The sequence below is a fragment of the Canis lupus genome, chromosome 22 (assembly GCF_003254725.2).
Source record: "Canis lupus dingo isolate Sandy chromosome 22, ASM325472v2, whole genome shotgun sequence".
Classification (NCBI taxonomy): Eukaryota; Metazoa; Chordata; class Mammalia; order Carnivora; family Canidae; genus Canis; species Canis lupus.
Genome location: NC_064264.1, coordinates 4181501 through 4197821, shown reverse-complemented (window position 1 = coordinate 4197821; position 16321 = coordinate 4181501). Strand labels below are relative to the sequence as shown.

Sequence of the window (16321 nt, the reverse complement as noted above, 5' to 3'; positions counted from 1 at the left end):
TTGTCTCGTTCCTGATCTTAGGGAAAAAGCTCTCAGTTTTTCCCCACTGAGTATGATGTATTTGTGGGTTTTTCATATTTTTCTTTCTTATGTTGAGGTATGTTTCTCTAAATCCACTTTATGGAGAAATTTTTTTTTTATCATGAATGGATGTTGTACTTTGTCATTTTTTTTCTGCATCTGTTGAAATGATCATACTATTTTTATTATTTCTCTTGACGATGTGATGTATCAGATTGATTTGACATCCTATGATCCATCTCCAATAAACTAGGAGGTGTTCTCACCTTAGTATTCTCCATGTATTAGTATTCTCGCCTTAGTATTCTCCAAGTATTGAACCACACCTGTATTGCAGGAATAAATCTCAGTCATGGTGATTGTTTTCTTTTAATATATTGGATTCGGTTTGGTGGTATATTTATTTGGTTTGGGTATCAGGATAATGCTGGGCTCATGGAAAGAATTTGCAAGCTTTCCTTCCTCTTCTAATTCTTGAAATAGTTTGAGATTAGATTAACACTTTAACTATTTGGTAGAATTTACCTGTGAAGGGGTCTAGTCCTGGACTTTGGTTTGTTGGGAGTTTGATTCCTGATTCAATTTCATTGCTGCTAATCAGTCTGCTCAAATGTTCTATCTCTTCCTGATCCAGTTTTAGGTTGTTGTATGTTTCTAGGAATTTATCTATTTATTCTAATTTGTCCAACTTGTTGGCATATAATTTCATAATCTTTTATAATTCTTCGTATTTCTGTGGTGTCAGTGTTCTCCTATTACTAATTTTGCTTGAGTCTCTCTCTCTCTCTCTCTCTCTCTCTCTCTTTCTGGTAAATCTGGCTTAAAGTTTATCAATTTTGTTGACCTTTTCAAAGAACCAGCTCCTAACTGATTATTCCTTTTTTATCTTTTATTTTTTTATTATTTCTGCTCTAATCTTTATTATTTCCTTCCTTCAGCTGGTTTGGGGTTTTGTTTGTTCTTTTTATAGCTACTTTATATCTGAGGTTAGGTTATTTGAGATTTTCCTTGCATCGTGAGGTAGGCCTGTATTGCTATAAACTTCCCTCCTAGGAGTGCTTTTGGTGCATCCCAAAGATGTGGGACTGCTGTATTTTCATTTTCATCTGTCTCCATGTACTTTTTTGATTTCCTTTTATTTCTAGTTTAACCCTTTATTTTCTAGCAGCATGTTATCTAATGTCCATGTATTTTTGTTCTTTCCAGATTTTTTCTCATAGTTGATTTCTAGTTTTATAGTATTGTGTTTAGAAAAGATGCATGGTATGACTTTGATCTTTTTGAATTCATTGATACTTGTTTTGTGGCCTAATATGAGATCCATTCTGGAGAAGGGTCCATATTCACTTGAGATGAATGTGTTTTCTACTGTTTTAAGATGAAATGTTCTGAATATGTCTGTTAGAGGGGCTCCTAGGAGGCTCAGTGGTTGAGCATGTACCTTCGGCTCAGGATGTGATCCCGGGGTCCTGGAATCGAGTCCTGCATTGGGCTCCCGACAGGGAGCATGCTTCTCCCTCTGCCTGTGTCCCTGACTCTCTTTTTGTGTCTCTCATGAATAAATAAATAATCTTTAAAAAAAGATATATCTGTTAGATTCATTTAATCCAATGTGTCATTAAAGCCATTGTTTCTTTGCTGATTTTCTGTTTAGATAATCTGTCTATTGATGTAATTTGGGTGTTAAATTCCCCTAGTGTTATTGGTATTACTATCAATTACTTCCTTTGTTTGTTATTAGCTCTTTTGTGTATTTGAGTTCTCCCATGTTGGGTATATATATATATAATTATTATAACTTCTTGTTGGATTATTTACTTTATGATTATATAGTGCCCTTCTTTGTTATTTGTTATAGTCTTTGCCTTAAAGCCTATTTTGTCTGATATAAGTGTTGATACCCCAGCTTTCTCTTCACTTTTGTTTGCATGTAAAATGCTTTTCTATCTCTTTACTTTCAATCTGCTTGTGTCTTTTGGTTTGGAATGAGTCTCTTGTTGGCAACATATACATGGGTCTTGTTTTTTTATCCATTCTGACACTTTATGTCTTTTGATTGGAGTATTTGTTACATTTACATTCAAAGTAATTATTGATATATACTTAGTGCCATTTTTTTACTTATGATTATTTTTATAGTTCTTTTCTGCTTCTTGCTGTCTTCTCTCACAATTGGTTAACTTTCTTTAGTGATATACTTGGATTCCTTTCTCTTTATTCTTTGCAGATCTATTATTGGGTTTTATTTGTGGTTACCATTAGGTTTGTATATAACATCTTCTGCATATAGCAGTCTATATGAAGTTGATAGTCACTTGAATTTGAATCCATTCCATACTCCACTCCTTCCCCTGTCAATGTTATAGGTATACTATATATACCTATATAGTATAGGTGTCATATATAGGTGTCATACTTCACATCCTTTCATGTTGTGAGTCCTTGGCTGTCCCTTGACTGATTTTTACAGATATATTTATTTTTTACTGCCTTCGTGCTTCTTACTTTTCTTAATCTTATCAGTGGTTGTTCTACTCAAAGAGTCCCTTTAACATATCTTATAGGGCTGGTTTAATCATCATGAATTCCTTTTACTTTTGTTTGTCTGAGAACCTCTTTCTCTCTCTTTCTATTTTGAATGATAGCCTTGCTGGGTAGAGTATCTTGGCTATAGTTTTTTTTTTTTTTTTTTTTTCCCTTCTTTGAGCACTTTGAATATATCATGAAAATTCAGCTGGGAGTCTTATGAGGTTTCCCTTGTATGTAACTATTTTCTCTTGCCGCTTCTAAAATTCTCCATCACTGCTTTTTGCCATTTCAGTTACTGCATGTCTTGGTATGTACCTCCTTGGGTTGATTTTATTGGGGGTTCTCTGTGACATCTATATCAGATTAGGGAAGTTTTCAGCTGTTTCTCCAAATGAATTTTCTGCCCCCTTTTTTCTTTGTTCTCCTCCTGGATCCCTATAATGCAGATGATGTTGCTGAGTTACTAAGTCTTTTTTTCATTTTTTATTATTTTTACTTTTTTCCATTTAGCTTGATCAGTTTTCATTAATCTGGTGTCCAGGTCACTGGTCTATTCTTCTGTTTTCTCTAGACTATTTCTAGTGTATTTTGTTTATTGAGTTCTTTTTTTAAAAAAAAATATTAATTTTTTCTAGTGTATTTTGTTTCTAGTGTATTTTGTTTATTGAGTTCTTTTTTTTAAAAAAAATTATTAATTGAGTTCTTCACTTCCAATTGGTTCTTTTCCATCTCTTCGTTAAGGGTCTCACTCAGCTCATTCCTGAAGTCCAGGGACCATTATGACCATTATTTTAAATTCTCTGTCAAGCATGTTTCTTTCATTTAAAAAATATTTTATTTACTTATTCATGAGAGAGACAGAGGCAGAGACATAGGCAGACAAAGAAGCAGGCTCCCTGTGGGGAGCCTGATGCAGGACTCAATCCCAGGACGCCAGATCATGACCTGAGCCAAAGGCAGATGCTCAATCACTGAGCCACCCAGGTGCCCCTCAAGCATGTTTCTTATCTGTATTTCTTTTAGCTCTCTTGCTTATTTTGTCCTTTTCTTACACTTGTGGCATATTCCACTGTCTCATTATTTTATCTTATTCTCTGTACCTCTTTTTATCCATTAGAAAATTCTGCTATGTCTCCTGATCTTGAAAGTACTGGTCTTATGTAGAAAAAGTCCTGTGGAGCCCTGCAGTATAATACCCCATCTTCACCAGAAACTGGTGCTTCAAAGATGTCTCCTCTATGTGTTTCTGCATCCTGCTGTTATAGCTGAGCCACATTTGCTTTCAGTCCACTAATTAGCAATGGCTCACCTTGCGGTTGTGGGTAGGATGTGGTCATTGTGTTAGTGGGTCATATTGGGGCTGCCTTAGGTTTGAATTGAATCAGACCAGGTGCTTGCCAGAGCTACACAAGAGCAGAGTGCAGGGCACTCTCCCTCTGTTGCCCCCAGGGAAGCTTTTGTTGGTTGGCAGAGCCTGCAATCAGACCAGGTATCTGCCCCCAGCCCACTGCTGGGGTGATAGTCTGGCATTTGTGGTTATCCTTCCCTCTCCTCAGGGCAGGAGTCACTTCTGAGTAATGCTGACCCTTTTAGAATTGCTTTGCACTCTGACAGGTTTTGGCACCTCTTTGGATGGTCTCCGGCCAAGGGCATGTTGGAGGGAGTGTGTCTACAGGAGAGGGAAGGGGTGGAGTATAGGGTGCCAGCAAGTTCTGGGCCTGTCTGCTGCAGAAGGGGACCTGCAGCTTCCCCAGGAAACCTGCCCAGGACAAGATAGAGGGGGTCAATCTACAGAAGCCTGCAGGAGCAAGGCCTGCTGTTAGCAAGCTAGATGGAGAGTGTTTGCCCTGTGTTAGTTCCTGCAGGTGTCAGTGTATCTAGGTTTGGGGGGCAGGGGAGAGAAATAGTGCCTGCCAGTTCTTCTGTTCTTAGAGAGGTTTCCTAAAGATCCCAGCCCCTCCAGCACATCCTCTGAGATCAGTAAATAAATGTACTTCCTATATACCCCAGGCATTTTTCCAACTGCTGTTTCTGTGCTTTATCTCTGTTGGGCTGTTCATTGTGCTGTCTCTTTTCAGGTGAGGACTCCATTTCCTATTGTTCTCTAGGCTCTCCCAGAGTGGAGCCACTGATTTTTGAAGTTCTGGCTATTAAGCCCCACTGATTGTAAGAACTTGCAAAGTTAGGACTCTTTATTTTTCAAAAGCCCAATGATACAGGGATTTATCTTCCTAGTGCTGGTCCCCATACCTGGGGTCCCTGCTGTGGGGTCTGCTCCTCTCCTTTCTCCTCGCCTGAGATGTCCTTCTCTCCCGCATATAATCCTATGGTCAGTTAGCTCCCAGTCACATCTTCACCTTTCTAATCCTCTTTGATGTAGCATCTTCTCTACATTTAGCTGTGGAGAGTCTTGCCAATCTTCAGGACATTTTCTAGTTTATTTTCTCTTCTGTGGGTGTTACTTAGGTGTAACTGTGGGAAGAGGTGAGCCTAGGATCCTCCTATTCTGGCATCATCACCAGAAGTCCCCTGACATATTTTTTAAAGGTTACTTCTGCATGCCATCTGCGAAAGAGATATTCAAGGAACAAAAGTGTGATATAATCACATCATAAATATAGGCCAGAGTGGCTGGTGGCTCAGACCAGGGTAATAGTAAGTGAATAGGTGAGAGGTGGTTGGATTCTGGATATATTTTCATAGCAGTGCTAATAGATTGGATGCATGATGTGTGAGAGAAAGGAGTCAAGGATGACTGTGGGGTTTGGGACTTGAAATACTGGAAATCTGAGTTCCAGTTAATTGAGAAGAGGAAGCCCATGGTTGAGAGTCAGTTTTTGTTTGCTTTTAGTGGGAGAAAGTCAGGGTTTAAATTTTACACAAGTGAAGTTATCAGATTTCTAATAGATAACCAAGTATTATCAAGTAGTAGCACAAAATATATCCATATCCCTCTAATGCTCCTGAAAGATACTTGGTTGAGATAAAATGCATTAAAATGTAGGAAAACTGAACATGGGAACCTAATGCTAACTAATTTAACAAGAGCTATTTAGTGAGATAGATGGACACCATGACAAAAAGACATTAGATACACATAAATATCGTGCAACCCTGAAAGATAGATTTTAATTAGAAATTTTACAAAAACATCGGCATTACCAAGGCCTATCTGCTACTCAACATATGTTATTTATGCTGTATGTATACTGAAAGGATACATACATACATACGGTTGAAGGAATCTAGTAAGTTTGTTATAAGAACTATGACTACAATGTTTTCTTCTTTACTGTGGAAAATAACTTTCCTTAGTATGGTGCCTTTTTAGCTTTTTGTATATTTAGTATTGTAGACTGGCTTACATCTCCTCTGTTCAGCTACAATTAATTATGTTGTATATTTTCATGTGATATTCACTTCCTTCTGAAAAACCAATATCCATGACCATTAGCCTTGAAGTTATTTTCCTGAGACATTTTAGAGTCCATTATCATGCAAATGAAAAGAAGTAATTCCAGGCCCCGTATTTTAAGGTTTTTTTTTTTTTTTAAATTGTTTATTTTGTTTTGGTTTTGGTTTTGTTTTTTGAAACTGTAACATTGAAGACAGACTCCAAGTGTCAGCAGCACTTCTACTGGGTATTTTGAGAGCTGTTTCCTTGGGTAATGGTGAGGAAGGCGGCACTTGGGAGGTGGACAGAGAACTGGTGGTTCCATAGGAGCCTCTCAAGTGGCAGGCAGCCAGCTGGGGTGGAGGATGCAGGGTGTGGGTGTGTGAGGAAGCTAAAAGGGGGAAGGAGGTGTGAAGAACAAGTGGAGATGGTAGAAAATGTTCTGGAAGGCAAAAGACGCAAGAAAGTGGGAAACAAAGGCTGAGGGAGAGCATTTGCATAGTTAGTGGCCATACACTTTGGTATGATTGAGATTTAAATTGGTTCATTGGCCTGAAAATTATATGAGGAGGCTTATTTTACAACCAAGAGGAATGTGGCAAACATTGTTTTAGCATCTATTGGGTGCTAGGCACAGTTCTAGGGCTTAGGACCTGATAACTTTGGAGCTATTCTTTAGCACACTACAGTATGTTGATAAATCTGATTCTCAGACTGGTATCCATTTGCACTGGGCTGATGAAATTAGATCTCTGAGTTGGAGAAACGTGTGACAGATTCCCTAAGGACTGAAGACCAACCTACAGGGTTGTGTGGGTGACAGGTGACCTTCCTCCCTCTTGAGCTCGCATACCTATCTGCTTCACTATGTGTTACCAAATTTCCCTCTTTTTGAATGTTTATAGAAAACGACATTCCTTGCAGAGAATGGCAGGTTAGAGTATAGCAAGTGATTGAATGGACGCAGAATATAAGTAACAGTAACAAGGGGTCCAGGACAGGCTAAAGAGGTAGCTGAGGGCCTGCTCATGGAAGGTAAGGGGGCTTAGATGAAACACATTTTAGAACCAAAAATTAAAATGAGTCAGATCTTACTGAAGATTGCGTTGGTTATTTTGCCTCGGTAAGTGTGGTTAACAGCTTAAGCTTACTGAGCGCTCTTTGCCAGGCATTGTTCTAAGCATTTCTATGCATTTGTTTACTTGATCCTTATAAAAATTCTATGAATTAGATAATACTCTTATTTTACTTTACATTTGGGAAAATTGAGATATAAGAATTACATAACCGAGTTCACTCAGCCTGCAACTGGAGTGTTTTTGATATGAACTAAGGGAAGTTGATTGCAGAACTGATGCCCTTGGCTTCAGTGGCACCACATGTAACCCAGTTTTTGTTCCTCTGTGCATTTATTTTGCTTTTTCTCGCCTTCCTACTAGGTTACAGCTCTTCAGAGCCAAGAGTTATGCATACCAGGTGCCAGTAGCCAGAGCACACTCATGCACAACGGTGCCTACTTTGTGCTGTCTGCACCACTGATATACGCTCCATTTGCTTTTATTTGTCACAAGGCTACTGTGAAGGAGCAACCTGAGTTTCACTAAAGAGGAATCTGAGGCTAATAAAGGAAAGTCTTGCAAACGACAATGTCAGATTTCTTGTAGTAAGTAACAGCCTTTGTAGCACTTACAATGTGTTTAATCAGCTCTTGGTTCATGGCTTCAGGACTGACAAGAGAGGTCTTTTGATGGCACATGTGGCTTCATATGCCACATTCACATTTGACTTTCAGAACATGAGTGAATGTTGACACTCCTAGATAGAACTAAGGAAAGCATTGGTGCTTTCATTTAAACTTCATCTCTGAATACCTTCTTGAATAAAATTATCAGAAGATTTAGATGTGTAAAAGCAAACTCTTCTAAGATGCATCTGGGTAGAGGGATTTGAAGAAGGGCAGCAAAAAAGAGAGATGCTAAAAGTTAGGATGAGTAAGCCATTTGGGAATGTAGAATTATGTTTTATTTCCCTAGAAGTTTCAATGAAGCTGTAAGCAATAACATGTTCATGAAGATATAGAAATAATTAAATGATCATAAAAGTATACAGCTGAGGATCCCTGGGTGGCACAGCGGTTTGGTGCCTGCCTTTGGCCCAGGGCGCGATCCTGGAGACCCGGGATCGAATCCCACGTCGGGCTCCCGGTGCATGGAGCCTGCTTCTCCCTCTGCCTGTGTCTCAGCCTCTCTCCTCTCTCTGTGTGACTATCATAAATAAATAAAAATTAAAAAAAAAAAAACAAGTGAAAAAGTATACAGCTGAAGTGCCCGCAATATGTAAAATAATTTTTGGTGATTTCTGTCATTTGAGAAACCAAGACATGCTGATCCTGGGGAAAACTTACTCATCTTGATAGATCAAGGGATTTTCTTTCTATTCTCACAGGAATTTTGAAGGCGACGGTTGGAATAATAGCACCATTTTAACCAAAGGGAAAATAAAATCCCAGTTGTGGGCAAAGTCTTATTCCATTCTACATGGTCAATAATGGACAGTAGTAAGACTCTGGCCAGGCTCCCTGTGAATGGGAGGGCCATCAGGTTGTGGCTATACATATCAAAGGGGTTTGGCCTCTTGGAGCTATGGCACCTTCAACTCTACCTAATGTACAGAGGTCAGACCCAAAGACCCAAAGCACATGTGACTGATTTCATCATCCTCTTGCTATCATATTGGGCAAAGGTTCTGCCTTGGTAGATACAGGAATGGGACACAGAGAAGGAAATTTACATACACACACACACACACACACACACACACACACACACACAGCAGCCCTCAGTTGTACTATAGATTATCTTCTATTTTCTACAATTTGGAATCAATAGAATTGTGTACTATGTGTTCTTTTTGGGAGGATTGGAGGTGGTGCTAAGTCTGATTTCTTTTTCTCAGATATTCTTGTAAGTATACAGTGTTATCTTATGGTGGTTTTCACTTGAATTTCCCAAATGGCTCAAGATAATTGAAGGTGTGTTTTTTTTATCATTGCTGTGTCTCCTCGGATGCAATGTCTGTGTGAATCATTTGTATGCTTTGTATTTGTGTTACTTGTTATTATTGATTTTTGAAAGTGGTCTTATTTTCTGGTTGCAAGTCCTCTTACAGATATGTAATTTGCAAATATTTTCTCTCACTATGTAGTTTCTTATTCCTTGGGTCTTAAAAAGAGCGGGAGTTCTTAATTTTGATGGTCTAATTTGTCATTTTTTTTTCACTTAGATTATATTTATTATGTTGTATCTAAGAAATTGTCTAAGCCAAATTAAAATTTTTTCTCCTATGCTTTCTTCTAAAACTTTGATAATTCCAGAATTTTGGTCTGTAATCCAACTGGTATTATTTTTAGTTGGTGGTACAGATGTGGACTGAATTTTTCTCCTTTTTTTCCCCCTTAACCTTAAGCCCAGAGGCAGTTAGGGAAAAGTGCAGATCCTTAGTTGTCATTGAGATGAAGGTACTAGACAGACATTAAAGTCTTCTTTCACTGTAATTCATCTTAATTCTGTTTATTATAAATATAATTATTAGCTCTCCCATAATTAACCTAAATTTTGTTTCAACATTTGGACCTGAGGACTCTAAAACAGTAGTAAGAGACATAAGGATTAGAGAGACAGATCTTTTTTTTTTTTTTTTTTTTTTTTTTAGAGAGACAGATCTTAAAAGTTTACCTATTCTGTGTCTCAGGCATCCAGCAAGACAACTTTTTATTTTATTTATTTTTATTTTTATTTTTTTATATTTTTAATTTTTTTCAACTTATTTATTTATGATAGTCACAGAGAGAGAGAGAGAGAGAGAGAGGCAGAGACACAGGCAGAGGGAGAAGCAGGCTCCATGCAGGGATCCCGACATGGGACTCAATCCCGGGTCTCCAGGATCACCCCCTGGGCTGAAGGCAGCGCTGAACCCCTGAGCCACCCGGGCTGCCCCCTCAGTTTGTTTCCTATAGCTAAGAGCCTCTAATTGTTTTTTTCCCCCTCTGTGATGACTTCTTATTCAGTTTTCCTTCCCTTCCCTTACGGTTCTCTGCACTGTTTCTTATATTCCACATATGAGTGAAACCATATGATAATTTTCTTTCTCTGGCTGACTTATTTCACTCAGCATAATATCTTCCAATTCCATTCACATTGATGTAAATGGTAGGTATTCATCCTTTCTGATGGCTGAGCAGTACTCCATTGTATATATAGATCACATCTTCTTTATCCATTCACCTGACAATGGATATCTGGGTTCTTTCCACAGTGTGGCTATTGTGGACATTGCTACTATGAACATTGCAGTGCAGGTGCCCCTTTGGATCACTACATCTGTATTTTTTGGGTGTAAATTCCTAGTAGTGCAATTGCTGGGTTGTAGGGTAGCTCTATTTTTAACTTCTTGAGGAAGTTTTCCAGAGCAGCTGTACCAGCGTGGATTCCTACCAAAGTATAAAAGGTTCCCCTTTTTCCACATCCTCACCAACATTTGTTGTTTCCTGTCTTGTTAATTTTCCCCATTCTCACTGGTGTGAGGTGGTATCTCATTGTGGTTTTGATTTGTATTTCCCTGATAAGAAGTGATATGGAACATTTTTGTTGTGTCTGTTGGCCATGTATATGTCTTCTTTGGAGAAATGTCTGCTCATGTCTTCTGCCCATTTCTTGACTAGATTCTTTGTTCTTTGAATGTTGAATTTGATAAATTCTTTATAGATCTTAGATACTAGCCATTTATCTAATATGTTATTTGCAACTATCTTCTCCCATTCTGGAGGTTGCCTTTTAGTTTTGTTGACTGTTTCTTTAGCTGTGCAGAAGCTCTTAATCTTGATGAAGTCCCAATAGTTAACTTTTGGTTTTGTTTCCCTTGCTGTTGGTGACCTGTCTATCAAGAAATTGCTGTAGCCAAGGTCAAAAGGGTTGCTGCCTCTCTTCTCCTCTAGGATTTTGATGGATTCCTATCTTACATTTAGGTCTTCCATCCATTTTGAGTTTATCTTTGTGTATGATGTAAGAAAATGGTCCAGTTTCATTCTTCTACATGTGGCTTGGAGAAACTGTCTTTTATCCATTGGATATTCTTTCCTGCTTTGTTGAAGATTAGTTGACCATAGAGTTGACAGTCCATTTCTGGGTTATATATTCTATTGATCTGTGTGTCTGTTTTTGTGCCGGTACCATACTGTCTTGATGATCACAGCTTTGTAATATGGCTTGAAGTCAGGCATCGTGATGCCATCAGTTTTGGTTTTCTTTCTCAGTAATCCTCTAGCAATTCAGCATCTTTTCTGGTTCCATACAAATTTTAGGATTATTTGTTCCAGCTCTGTGAAAAATGTTAATGATATATTGATAGGCATTGCATTGAAACAACAATCTCTCTAAAGATAATCAAAGAATTGACTTTAAATCCTTACAAAAGTTTATGATCTGATTTCTACCTAGAAGACTTACAACTGCATCAGATTTTTCTACTATTAATCTCCAAGGCTTGTGAGGTTGATTATAGACTTGCTAAGTTGTCTTTATTTAATTTTACTTTAAATGGCAACCCCATAAAAGGAGAAAGGCGTGAGAAAAAGGTGACAGATGCATAAATTTTTTAGCACAGTCAGGAAAAAAAAAAGTGAACCAAATTTCAGGTAGTGGCCGAATCAGAGAGAATGGCAGGGGGATAAGAGTTACAGCTCTTGGCAAGACTTGAAAATTGTATTAAGGCATTTAGAATTTAGACTTGAGAACTATACTGCATCTCCAGGCCTTTTCTGATACTTGTTTTCTGTTCATTGTAAATAGTATTAATTCAACAAATGCTTATTTTTTTTACTCCTTGAAATTAGGACACATAGATAAGCCAAGACTTTAAGAGATACTGCATTCAGTAATGAATAAATCAGCCTGTAGATTTTACTAACTTGGATAAACTTTGAAATACAGTCCACAGTAGCAGCACAAGCCATGTTCATATCTGGTTCAGTTGGCCCAAAGGCACACTGGTTGGGTGCATCACATTGACACACACAGTTGTTCCACACCACTTGTCTGCACCGCCCCATCCTCTGACCAAACTCCATGTATTTCCCTGTTCCTGCTTCTACCTGTCTGCTGATTGTGATGAGCACTTGGTTATTCCTGACTCCCATAATCTCAGCTTCTAGACAGCAGGATTACTGCACGGGCCAGTGAACCCATGGATGGGCCACTGCTGCTGACCACCTCATTTGGTAAGCTGTATACCTCTGCTTCTGCCCAGTGGGCAGCTCAGACAGCTGCTGCTGGATTCACCTTGGATTCAGTTTTCTATTAAAACTTACATTTAGCCAAGGATTACTGAAAATTGTAATAGGAGAGGACAGGAGAATTAGTGTGTAAATGGCTGAAAACCAACCTTCAGGATTTTGAAATAAAAATAATCACTCCAAATTAAGTGTATGTAGGAGAATGTGTTCATATAAAATAACAGGAATCAAATCAGTACTAAAATACTGGGAATTCCATTAAAACACAGAAAGCTTGAATTTCTGGACTTGTCATCTTAAGAATACCTAACTTTGAGGATCTTTTTTACCTGTATAGATGTTCAATGCTGCCTGCACTTACCCTGCACACTTTTTCAGGGCTGACACTACATATCTGCTCTTTTTTCCTGATTATGAATTCGACTCATCCAGCTTCCCAGGAGGGCAGAGGAATGGCCACAATATTATCTCTGGCCCATGGGAAACATCTGGGGAGTTTCTGTGGCCATTTAACAGATGGCTGGAGCCAGCTTCCAGTTTAAATTCCAATAAAGGCAACAGGCATCACCTCATGGGGAAGTGTTAAAACTAATTTCTAGAATTTTGTTTTCAAATCGTCATCCATAAAAGCTTTATGACGTGCCCACAGGAGTTAGTAAGAGCTAGCCCGTGCTGTAGGTGCTATGGAGTGGCCTTCCCTTTCTGCAATCATTATTTCTGCAAAAAAGCAATTACTGGAAATTAGCAGTGTGATTGTTTCTGGAGGTAAGAGAATTGTTGGCCTCCTATAAATATGTATGTGCTGATAATGGAGGCATAAGGAAAAGGAAAGCCACCATCCAAAAATATGCCCTCCCCACCCCCCCAGCATCCTGAAAACACTCAGAACTACTTTCTTCTGTATTTGGGATGTTTCTCCAATAAAACACAAATGACCTAGGAGCACAATTTAATCAGTATAAAACCATTTATTATATCTTTTCCTCAGGGACGAATGATGGAGAGAAGCACCCTTAGTTTGTAGGTCAAGTTCTGCAAATGGTTTACATTTTTTGCATATTTTACCAATTATAAAACTTTTTACATATATTACCTCATTTGCCCTTTAGAACAGTTATTTATGACAAATGGGGCAGGAGTCGTTTCACAGGTGGAGACTGAGCTTAGAGATGTTAAGTGATTCACCCCAAATTACATAGTGAGAAAGAGCAAAGGAGCAGACTCAAATCTGGGTCTTTTAACCCCAGTTTTTATATTCTTTATTTAGCTCAATTGAAAATTTGTTTTGGGGCAAGAAATAAATACAGGTCCAGAGCAAAGCAAAGCATCTGAGGAGCCCATGGAGGTGGGGTCAGGACAATGGGAAAGAGGTCATCGGGAGAAAACTGGACAGGAGATGACTGGGGAATGCAACACTAAAATAATTCTTGTGTTTAGCTAAGGTGAGCCAAATGTCCAGAAAAATCCCTTCTTGTGCATAACATGTAAAGATTCTTGCTAAGACATTTTTGAAACATGTTTTTTAAGTACATGAAAGTACCATGCAAGGAGCAAGAAGAGACTGAGGAGGAGAGGGGTAAGGTGCGGAGGCCAGAAGCAAAGAGAATATATTAATTCAGAGTAGCACTGTCACCAGCATGTTTCTTGGGGGGTTGGAAATTGCTGATTCCTAATATATTGCACAGAGCTTGGGTTTTAAATAGTATATGTTCTGGAGTTGTGTGATCGTACCTGGGGCCTGAACAGGTATGAAAATTAGATCAGAGACTCACATACAAGGGAGGGAACACCAATAGATGACATCTTGATGGGTGAATAAGAAAAAAAAATGCTCTGCAGAGGCAATAAGACAAAAAAATCCCTTGATGCCTGCTAGAAATCCATCCTCACATGGGTTTTAAAACTAAAGGTCATACTATCTGGGTCAAAAACCAAAGCACAAAATTAACAATGATCATTAATTTATAGAGCTTCAGCTACTTGGCAGAAGCAAACTAAAAGCTTTTCTGAAGAGTTATCACAAGACTGAGCTCAAAGAAACCTGGGATCACAATTAAAAAAAAAAATCTGTAACATATGAAGGGACAAGTGAACATTACTAAGAGTCCATGAAATACACTGCGGAAGAAGAACTGAAAAGATGGTTGATACTGTAATTTTCAGATAGAAATTAGAAACAGATGTTTTACATGATTTAAGAAATAAGAGGCATTGAAAGTATGTAGAAAAACCAGAAGAATATAAAAAGTGACAAAAATATCCTAAAAACAACTAAGTAGAACTTCTAGGTGTAAATATATATATATATATATAGTAATTATATATAGTATATATATACTATACTATAGTAATTTATATAGTATATATATACTATATATATATATATATATAGTAATTAAAATTAGAAACTTAAGGAATGTGATAAAGCCAGAAAAGAAATGAGATAAATTAATCCACATGGAGGTATATTAAAAATTAGGAACTTGGGAGATAAATGGATTCATTTAATCTTTTGAGATATCATTGACATACATCATTAGTTTAGGTGTACAGCACAATTATTACATATACATATATATTGCAAAACGATCACCACACGGTTACCTTCCTTATGATGACAACTTTGAAGATTTACTTTTACCAACTTTCAAATGTGCAATACAGCATTAACTACAGTCACCGTACTGTACGTCGCAGCCCCAAGACTTAGTTATCTTACAACTGAAAGTTTGTCCCTATGGAGCACCTTTACCCATTTCACTCCCTCCAGCCTTCCCTATCTCTGGCAGCCACCAATCTGTTCTCTGTAGCTATGAATGTCTTTTGTTGTTGGTTTGTTTGTTTTTAAGATTACATGTATGAGACATTGAGTTCCTCTGTGCATTTCTAATCAGATTGGGTTTTTATTTTTTTTTTTTACTATTGAGTTGTAAGATGTTTTTATACATTTTGGATATTAATCCCTTTTCAGATATACAATTCGCAAAATTTTTTCCCATTCAGTGGGCTGGCTTTTCATTTTGTTGATGGTTTCCTTTGCCGTGCAGAAGCTTTTTAGTTTGAGGTAGTCCCATTTGTTTGTCTTTGCTTGTGTTGCCTTTGCTTTTACTGTCAAACCCGAGAAAATCATTGCTGAGACCAGGGTTGAGGTACGTGCCACCTATGTTTCCTTGTATGAGTTTTATGGCTTCAGCCCTTATGTTCAAGTCTGAACCATTTCAAGTTGATTTTTTTTTTTAAATGTAATGGTATAAGGGGTCCAGATTCGTGCTGTTGCATGTGGCTATCCAGTTTTCCCAGCACCATTTATCAAAGATATTGCCCTTTTTGCATTGACTCTGTTGTTGTAAGCTAATTGACTATATATGTTGGGTTTATTTCTGGATTCTATTCTATTCCATTGATATTTATATGTTTGTTTTTATGCCAGTATTATACTGTTTTGATTACTATAGTTCTTAATATAATTTGAAATCAAGAAATATGATCCCTCTAGCTTTGTTTTCTTTTTCAAAAGTGTTTTGACTATCTGGGGGTCTTATGTGGTCCCATACAAATTTTAGGGTTGTTGTAGTTCTGTGGAAAAAAATGCCATTGGAATTTTAATAGGGATTGCTTTGAATCTATAGATTGCTTTAGATAGTATGGATATGTCCATGTTAAGTCTTCCAGTCCGTGAGGATGGAATATTTTGCCATTTATTTGTGTTTTCTTCAGTTTCTTTCATCAATGCCATTTAGTTTTAGTTCTAGTTCATTTAATTATTAAATTACATGTATACCTAAAATTTATTAATAAATGTGGTATATTTAACAATTACGAACATAAATATAAAAAAAATGATTTTACCCCTGGTGTAAGGCTGCAGGTAGAAAAGAAGAGTGACTAAAATTGGAATTGAGTGGGAATTGAACAATGGCTACAAATCCACTGTATGCGCCTACGCGGTGCCAAGGCACACTCCTCATGTATTTTGTAATCTTAAAGTACCTGCAAATAAATGTCGTTGTAAAAGTACATGTTAGTTATCAAGGGAGATTGATACTCAGAGAGTTGATGTTATTTCCCTAAAAGCACACAGTGTGAGA

General features: G+C 37.7%; 1 long non-coding RNA gene across 2 annotated transcripts in view; it reads left to right on the top strand.

Annotated features, from left to right (window-relative positions):
* The window catches only part of LOC125753315 (uncharacterized), a 70887-nt gene extending 63332 nt beyond the window's left edge, over positions 1 to 7555 (top strand). For both annotated transcript variants that reach the window (XR_007404848.1, XR_007404847.1), the window contains one exon: positions 7384 to 7555. This is a non-coding gene — a long non-coding RNA (uncharacterized LOC125753315). The remainder of the gene's footprint in view (positions 1 to 7383) is intronic.
* Positions 7556 to 16321: the final 8766 nt, after the last annotated feature.